At 47.1% G+C, this 9,723-nt stretch overlaps 1 long non-coding RNA gene across 1 annotated transcript; it reads right to left on the reverse strand.

Moving 5' to 3' along the window:
• Positions 1-4,065: 4,065 nt before the first annotated feature.
• LOC109280873 (uncharacterized) lies at positions 4,066-9,459 on the reverse strand. The gene is made up of 2 exons (XR_009464407.1): positions 8,707-9,459; positions 4,066-7,606 (listed from the first exon to the last, which is right to left on the reverse strand). It is a non-coding gene; the product is annotated as an uncharacterized LOC109280873 (long non-coding RNA).
• Positions 9,460-9,723: the final 264 nt, after the last annotated feature.

The raw sequence follows: 9,723 nt of genomic DNA on the forward strand, positions 1-9,723 counted from the left end.
GCTCCCTGTGAGTGTTTTGGAGCCCTTTTGGCTTAGTGGAAAGGCCTAGTATTTTAGCTCAGTGGCTGATGCAGTCTGGATGCATTTCTGGTCTAGTGTGAAAGGGGGAGGAAGGGAGGGAGGAAGACTTGCAGCTCCAGGACTTGCTCTTGTCTCACTAACCACACTAGACTTGGCTGTGCTAAAACGTTAATGTGTCTCTTTTGTGAGCAGAAGCAGCAAATCCCAAATAAAGACCAGCTTGGGAGGAGCCTGTGAAATCACCCACTGTAAGGTATGCTGCTGGGCTAGATGCTCATGCCCCCTGCCCTCTCCCGGCCACCCCCTGCCCAACTGGCAGAGTCACAGCCCGGCACACAATTGGGAACCAGTTCCCAATAAATCAGCACCTTTGGAACCGTTCAACTATTGTGTGTGCATGTGTGTGTGTGCACACACGTGTGTGCACCTCACACCCTTCTGTGCTTGAGGATGTGAGCCTACTGTGCTTCTAGCCCAGCTGAATGCACCAGTCACCAAGCAATAGGTGGGGGAGAGGGTGACCACAATCAACCCCTCTTATGGAAGCTCTTCTGCTTATTCTAGACGAAGTAAAGATTCACTGGGCCAGAGAGAGAGAGTGCAAGTACGACCAAAAGTCTGTAGCTCAGCAATCAAAGCTCTCACCAAGGCTTGTCCCGGGGCCAGTGACTGGAACACAGGCTCTTTAACCATTGATTAAGGCTGGGTAGGAAATACAGGTCTCAGCTCCTCCGTGTGTGCCATAAGCACTACATTATCAAGTCAAGGCAAGCCAATCTCTTATTCGCTCTCTGATGCAATGGCTACACAAGTCCATGCAAACTGCAAGTTTCAAGAGAAGCTTAAATCCTGTTTAGGTGCCAGCAACGGGACTGCCACACAGCAACCCTGAGAGTTGGCATGCCTAACTAACTCTTGGCCTCACGGATCTTGAGCCTACAAAGTACACTTGCTGTCTGAAGTCCCAGCCTTTAAATGGAGCTGCTTGAGAGCCTGGACTGGGATTCACAACACACCAAACAGAGGGATGCCTAAACCTATGCCGGCCAACAAGAACGACGGAGGAGTAGCAACAGCACTTGAGGAGACCCACCGCAGCTTGAGCTGCGAGTTGAACTCGCATCTCCTGCTTTCCCGGCAACTGATGAAAAGTTAGTTTTTGTTTGAAAAAGTAAGACGCCTGGCACTTTTCAGGCCCCTGCGTGATTAGGCAGGCACGTTGTGTGCGGCTCACTAAGACTTTCGCACACAAGCAAGCATCTCCCAAGCTGGACCTTTGGGCCCTAAATCCCATTTAGGATTTGCCACATGTGCTCACAAGAGAAGAGAAATGTTAACATTTTAGCACAGATAAGTCTAGTGCATTTAGTGAGACAACAGCAGGCACTTTCCAAGCTCTGGAGCTGCGAGGCTAAAGGAAAAATCAATGTGCTTTGCTTTGTTAAAGGCTGAGTTTCTGACTAATAAATAACCCAGCTGTAAAGGGCAGTCTCGGCTTCTGCAGCAGTGGTGACGTGGGTCCTTGTCTGTTCATCTGAGCCCAAACTGGGTGAAACATTAGGTCTTTGTGGCATTAAAAATATGATCGGGATCATGGCGCTACACGCGCACGTCTCAAGAGAGGGCGAGTTGAGGAAGGGGTGGTGTCACCGTTTTCTTCCCATACAACAGATGCCTAAAAACTGTCTTTTAACAAGAACAACTGTGTTTCTCTCTGCTTTCGGCCCCTGATGCTTAGGAGATAAAAAACAAAACCCCACCCCCAGTACCTTGCCACTCAGACCCTTCTAATTAATTAACTTGATAGAGCCCTACTACATTAATGCAAGGGTTAGGGTAAATAGACACAAAAGGGCTGTTCAGATATTAAACCCTCTCACGCTGGCAGCAGGAGTAATCCAAGCTGACCAGGGCCTACGGTGCGGGGCTTTCATTAACTGTTTCAGTACAAACCTTCTAGTTGGTTGCAGCAAATAAAAACCCCAGACATTTGCCGACGCAGGACTACTTCCTGGGGCCGAGTCTGGGGTGGGGGGCACTGTGACCATCACAATCAATCCTACAGCAAAAGGGCTGCGTAGTCTGGGACAAATGCAAACCTCAGGGTGGGGATAGGTGGGAAAGCCTTCAGGCCTTTCAGGGACAACTTTCCCTCAATTCTTCCAGGCTTTAAGCACAAACCCATCTTTTCCTTCACTCATTTCCTGGCTTTCTAGACAGCACTGCAGCTACTTCCTCAGACCCTCCCTCTGTAGTCCCCTGGGCTTGGGCCATTTGTTTCAGGCAGTGTATTGTCATATTTCACATAAGTAAGGGGGTTAGGTTATTTTCAGTGCACGAGATAATGGAGCTACATGTAGCAGGAGGAGAAATAACTATTAGGGTGAATTCTCATTATCCTAGTGTACAATGTGCGCATTGAATTCCCCATGGCTATTATGGCTGAATAGGCTCCCAAGACATTAGTGTTCTCAGCTTGATAAAATTGTATGGAATCAAGAATACAATTAAGCAGGAAATGAAAAATGTAATATGTCAATGAAATCAGGAGGGATAGGACTGTAATATTTGTCCAATAAACTATTCAGAAAAATTAAATGCCCAAATAGTATCTGCAAAGAACTGGACAAATATTTTTTCTTCACCAGACGAATGACTATGTGGTAATACTTCATTAATTCAGTTCTACAGATGGTCAAATAATGTTTGTCAAATTAATTATCCCAATTTGTTCTTAATATTAGCTAATTCTTCACTTCTTTCATCCACAAGCGGTTAGCAAAAAGATCAGGAAAGCGGAGAGACTTGGCTTTGCGATGGCAAGGTGGTTATGCCACCCAGGAAAAAAAAGCTACAAACAATCATAATGCCAGGTCTGTGTCATTACACGGCCCCCACCTCATCATATCTACTCGTGATGACTTAATCTATAATCATCGCTAACAGTTCTATGGGCAAAGTTAAAACCACATTCAGTTATCACCAGTAATGTAAAACCCAGCATAAGTGACAGCTAAGATGCCATTAATCCACTTGTAAAAATTGCATATTACTGCTAGCTCTTGTTACTGTATGTCTTCTGTTGTATACACCCACTCAGTAAACTTGCCAGTTCTGGTGAATGCATGTGTTATATATTTTTTCAAGTTACATAAATGTGTGTGTGCGCGTGTGTGTAAAATAAATGAGTACACATGCATTCTCTCACTGGCACACACACATGCACACACACAATTAGGAATGAATGTTGTCTAGTGTGTACAAGAAGAATCTGAAGCACCAAAAAAAGTGAAAACAAGACAGGCAGCCAAGGAAATGTCTGAGAGAGAGGGCCAAAGGGGTTTCCTTATGTCAGGGAAAAACAGGTTGATAGCTGGAAATCTCATGCTAACAACAGTATCAGTTAGGCGGTGTCAGTGTGCCAATGGAAATGACAGAAGGAAAACATCGTTTTTTACAACTGGACAGATCCCTGGGGGACAACAGCATCTCTAACCTCCGCCCCCCAACAAACCGTAGTCTGTCTATGATAGATCATAGACTACATATTGCTATTCTTCTGTACCAACAATATCTGATGTTGCGTGCGCGCGTGCATGTGTGTGTGTGTGTGTGTGTGTGTGTGTGTGTAGTGCACACACTATTCTATTTGTTGCCATCTGTGATTCTACTCCATCCCATTACAAATGTACAAATCCTGTATGGAGCATGCACACAGCTCCAACCAGTGGGTGACACATTGGTGCCCAACTAAAGGGAGATTGCATATAGTAATTACAAAGGGGAACAATCCGTAATGTGCAATTTAAATTTCTTTCTGGGACTTCATTACAAAAAAATAGGTGGATTCCTGCTTCCCTCCTCCCCACCTCCCTTTTTTTTTTTACAATGCATTTGTATTTCTTCTGCACAGCTCACAAAAACAATGCGCAGAACCCAGGCAGCTAATATCAGAACAGAAACATATTGGCTGTAATCATGAAAAGAGGGCTGGGTGCTTGCATATATGTAATTTTCTGTCACAAACGCTCAAGGCACAGAAAGCACAGAGTAGATGAAGTATTTTACAGGCTGAAGCCCTTCATTCCCTCCTAATGGATGAACCATCACAAAAGCTGTTGGAAGCTATTATTTTCTTTTAAATGCCAAGGTTACTGCGGGCTAACGCAAGATTGAACAGCAGTTAACCTCTTCTGCATGTAAAGACAAAAATCATTACAATCTGAAGGATGTGAACACATGCACAAGCCATTAAAAAAACCCAACAACCTGTGTCGTGTTTCCATTGTAAGTGGGGAGCGGAGTAATTGTACTTCAAACTTTTCCCTTGAGATTTTGTTCTTAATTCCTCCGGGGCCCACGCAAAATAGACCTTCTCTTGCCTCTAGTGCTGTGTGTTTGTTCAGCTGGGGGCTTTGCATGACCTTGTTCAGCTCAAGCAAGTCAGGAAACAACGGGGTGATAAAGCCTCGGAAGGCGACGGGCTCTGAATCCCTGTCTTTTGTTCGAGATGCAAGTGACTCATGTCTGGGGCTGTCGTTCACTTGGAGACGCACACTCACAAACAGAAGCCAGGCCTCCAGGAGGTTTTCCAAGCTGTGTGCTGCAGGCTGCGAGTGCTAAAGACCTTCCGTTTGACTGCTCCGTTCACCCCCTCGTATGGTCCCAGGCACAGTTTTCAACCGCTGCCAAGCTGCAAAAATCAGTCTCTGGTTTTGAGAGCAAACAGCACCTGGGCGCTCAGCTTTGCAGGGCAATCTGCTCCTTCTCTTCTCATGGAGGTTACCGCTTGATGGAATAAGTATCAGGAAAAATTGGGGCGAGCGGTGTCAATATCAACGGCCCGAATTTGCCAAGAAGAAGAACAGCCACGCTAGAACACGCGGCACGTTTCCACGCGCTCGCTCTCCCCATATGCTTTTGCTGTAGACGTAAATGCTAATAACTCATGGGAAGGAATAAAGTGGCTTTCTCATTCAATAAATAAGTGAACTCCACATGAAATATGAGCGTGGAAATCTAAAGCACTTTTAAAACTGATAGCACTTTTAAAACAGAGAGTTCACAAGGTCAAGGCCCCAAGGGAGGGAAGACTTCGGCAAAATGAGAAGTGGAGGAGATCCTTATTACTGCGGGGCTGGATCTCTGTAGTACACACAGCTTCATGTATGACCTTTGATTCACAGGGCCGTGCCGTGTATATACCTGCAGCTTCTGGGAAATGCTGGGTCGAAACTAGGAACAAGTATGAGGTGATTTGCCCCTAACTTAAGGGCTCTAGTATTTGTTATTTTTCTTAAAGCTAATAAAAAAGATCCGAAGAAAAATGCCCTGTATTCAAAAGCTTGTTTAAAACTATTCCAACCATGAAGCAAAAGATATCACCCAGAAAAATCCTACATACATACATACTATCTCCTGATTTAAACTACTGATCATTTTCAGAAAAATGACACGAGGTTTCAATGTCAGAGATTGCTAATACTTCCCACACCGCTGCGGTGGTTAAGTCTGGATTTGCATCAGTGGCTGATGAAGGCAGATGCTGATAAATGTAAGGTGCTGCACCCTGGAACAAATCACCAAAAATACCAGTACAAAATGGAAGATGCCCGGCTGAATGGCAGCTCTGGGATCCATATTGCAATGCGTATTCGAAGACCAGTTGTGGGAGGCAGCCTGCTCTGCACCGTGGTGGTTGCATAGGCGTTTCCATTGGATTTTTTAAAATCTTTGTAGACTAAGCAAACAAGCAAACTAGAATTGTGGTTGGACCCAAGGTAGGCACCACCGTGCCTAGGGTCAGGGATGATCTAGTTAGGGAACTTTTGGAGGGGCTGGACGTGTTTAAATCAGTAGGTCCAGATGCTCTTCACCCGAGGGTGCTGAGGGAATTGGCAGGGGTCATAGCGGGGCCCCTGGCATGGCTTTATGAGCCCTCATGGGGCTCTGGCCAGGTACCAGAGGATTGGAAAAGGGCCAACGTGGTCCCCATTTACAAGATGGGGAGAAAGGAGGACCCCGGCAATTATAGGCCAGTTAGTCTCACCTTGGTCCTTGGGAAGACCTTTGAGAAAATTATCAAGGAGCACATCTGCAAGGGCCCAGCAGGGGAGGTAATGCTCAGGGGCAAAAAACATGGGTTCATTGAGGGCTGGTCCTGCCTGCCTAACCTGGTTTCTTTTTATGCTCAGGTCACAAAGTCCCTGGACAAGGGCATTGAGGTAGACGTCGTCTTCCTGGACTGGAAGAAGGCCTTTGACACAGTTTCCCACCACATTCTCTTTAAAAAGCTTAGGGACTGTGGCATTGATGCCTACACAGTCAGGTGGGTGGCAAATTGGGTTGATGGTCACACCCAGAGAGTGGTGGTGGACGGGTCGTTTTTGACCTGGAGGAAAGTGGGCAGTGGAGTCCCCCAGGGCTTGGTCCTGGGGCCTGCACTGTTCAACATTTTTATCAGCTATCTGGATGTGGGTGTGGAACGCACGCTGTCCAAATTCACCGATGACACCAAGATGTGGGGAGAAGTGGGCACACTGGAGGGGAGGGACAGAATCCAACTAGATCTAGACAGGTTACAGAGGTGGGCAGATGAGAATAGGATGGGATTCAACACAGACAAGTGCAAGGTGCTGCATCTAGGGAGAAGGAACCAGCAGCGCACCTGTAGGCTGGGGAACACCCTTCTCATCAACACCGTGGCTGAAAGGGATCTTGGAGTCACTGTTGACTCCAGGATGGACATGAGACGCCAATGTGAGGAAGCAGTCAGTAAGGCTAACTGCACCTTGTCATGCATCTACAGATGCATCACAAGCAGGTCCAGGGAGGTGATCCTTCCCCTCTACGCGGTGCTGGTCAGGCTGCAGTTGGAGCACTGTGTCCAGTTCTGGGCGCCGCACTTCAGGAGGGATGTGGCTAGCATTGAGAGGGTCCAGAGGAGGGCCACTCACATGGTCAAGGGGCAGCAGACCAGGCCCTACGAAGAGGCTAAAGGGCCTGAACCTGTTCAGCCTCCACAAGAGAAGGCTGAGAGGGGATCTGGTGGCCATTTACAAACTCACCAGGAGGAACCAGCAGGAACTGGGGGAGGCTCTGTTCCCCTGGGCACCACCTGGGATAACAAGGAATAACAGCCACAATTTGATTGAGAGTAGGGTCAGGCTTGATATCAGGAGGCATTACTTTACACTTAGGGCTGCCAGGCTCTGGAATGGGCTCCCAAGGGAGGTGGTGCTCTCCCCTACCTTGGGGGTCTTCAAGAGGAGGCTGGACAGATATTTGGCTGGGGTGATATGACCCCGGCACCCATTCCTGGCTGGGGCGGGGGGGTCAGACCTGATGATCTGTTTAGGTCCCTTCTGACCCTAAACACTATGATACTATAAAGTCTCCTCATCAGTACTGTGATTCTTCAAAACTTATAGTTACAGCGAGTGGGTTGGAAAGAGATAGCACTGTTAATAGGAGAAGTGCATACTCAAGAGACCCAAGGAGTGTCTTATACCTTACTTGGTTGTCTTTCTGTCAGCTCCATGGCCCTCCTTCTGGGAATTTCTTCAGGAGCTGGTGTTTCATTCGGCTGAAGAGCAAAGGCAACATTTGCGTTGATAAGACGAAGCAGTAGTAACTTAATTCTCCACATTCTAAAATGCTTTATCATTCATTGTGGATATAGCAAAAGTAATATACCTTTAAGAAAAAACAGATGTAAAGTATCTACAAAATGTAGCAGCCTCTCAAGTAAAAGACAAATATACCAGGCACATTTGTGTTTCCCTTTGCTGCCTATATATATTTACTGTATTGTTCACTCAACTGCATGACCTTGCTCTACAAAAATGATAGCTTCCTCAAACAGATTGACTTCATAGCTCAAGGAACTACAGGCAGAAGACCATCAGCAGCAGTACGGATCAGGTCACAGTGCATCACACCCAGCGACAAAGGAAAAGGAAATGAAGAAAGGGGTATTGAATTATTTTCCTTGTAAATCATGCTTGGCCCCCCATTCATGTACCATGGGTTTGTGCCAAAACCTGCCTGGTAAATATACATTTCAAGTACATTTTAAAGGCTCCAGTCCCAGGCTTTTATCTCTTGGGTAAATGAGGTAGAATGAATTGCTGGTGCAATATCACAGAATTGGATCACACCCAGCACAGTAGCTGTCAGCTGAAAATAAGCCTGATGTGAACAAAACTGAAATAAGCTTGCTAGTGCCAGAGCTATGCTAAGCAGGGCTAGAAATAATATTAAAAAAACATTATAAAGTAGTGGTCACAGATGGAGAAAAAGGAGTATCCAGAGCCATGTTATTTTATATTTCTCTTGATACAGATTTGGAAATTGTTACGTTTTGCCTTAATAGCAAAAAATATAACTTGGGGCTCATAAATGCCATGCTGTCTAGTATCATTTGGGACTTGACTTCATTTATATAAAGCACGCCAGATTTAAATTAAACTCCAGCTCTCAAAACAAAATATATGTAAAGCTGTTTTTTTCCCCCTTTGGTTTTTTTCCCCCCTTCAGCCTTATTTCAAATTGTACTTTAATATCTTCGGAGCCTGCCATGGGCCCACCAGCCAGCCAGGGGTATAAATCAAATTTTGAAATTCATGTGTGGGAAGAGATGGGGAGAGGAGACGGATGTTGATGCTGTATAAAAGTCCTTCTTACCCGGCTTTGATGTGAATCATTCCTACGGGCGTAAGGCATGAGGAAGCTGGAGGCGTCGATCTCCAGATCTTCTGCTGACCTTGCCTCCTGAATGAACCAGTAGCAGTAAAAACAAGGCTACACTACGAAACGCTGTACCGCAATCAGGGAATGATTTACTACCAACTATCCCAGGTGTTAATAGGGCTGGATTATTCATATGCTTCCTTCCTCCTACCTTTTGGTTTGAGTTTGTGGTGTTTTCACTCAACGGGTCCAGCAACTAGGGTGAAAGCCCACTCCAAGCGGGGCACGCTGTCTCTAAGAACGAAGACCGCATGTCTTCTACGCGTGTCCCCAGGCATGTTTTTAACCTTAAATTACAAGTAGGTATTATTGAGGGCAGATCCAGAGGGGGTGGAGTGGTGCCCCCTCTGGATCACATGGCAGGGGTAACATCTGGGGACTTTTCCTCAGCTCTTCCTCTCCATGCTTAGAAGCACGTCCCCTGCCCTGTCCCCGCCCCTACCTACCACTGCCAGCATTGCTGCTGGCCCAGCTGTCCTGGGCACAAGGAGAACTCAAGTCCTGCTCCAGCTGGGGTGTGGAGGAGCCTGGGAACAGCAGCAGTGACAGCAGTGGGGGCAGCCGGGTTCACAGGCAATCTGCCCGCCACCCCCGTAGCTCCGGGCTGAGCCCTGTCCTCATGCAGCCCGTCTGCAGTGGGACGCAAAGTCCTGGCCCCACTAGAGCAGCACAGACACTGGCAGCAGCAGGTGGAGGGGGGGAATGGGAAGGGGATGGGAAGAGACTTGCTTCTGAGCAGGGAGAAGGGAAGGGGAGAAGGGAGGGAATTACCTTCTTTGGGGTTTGCTCCTGTGGTGCAGTCTGCCTGCCCTAGTTGAGGGGGATCATGGGAGGGGCTGGGAGTGGGGGTCCAGCCACCCATGCAGCACCAGGTGCTGCTCCTGCACCCCGCTTTGTAAAATCCTGGGTCCACCCCTGGGTATTATATATCGGCGTAGAGCGCAGCTTTCC

This window comes from Alligator mississippiensis, chromosome 9, assembly GCF_030867095.1.
Source record: "Alligator mississippiensis isolate rAllMis1 chromosome 9, rAllMis1, whole genome shotgun sequence".
Taxonomy (NCBI): Eukaryota; Metazoa; Chordata; order Crocodylia; family Alligatoridae; genus Alligator; species Alligator mississippiensis.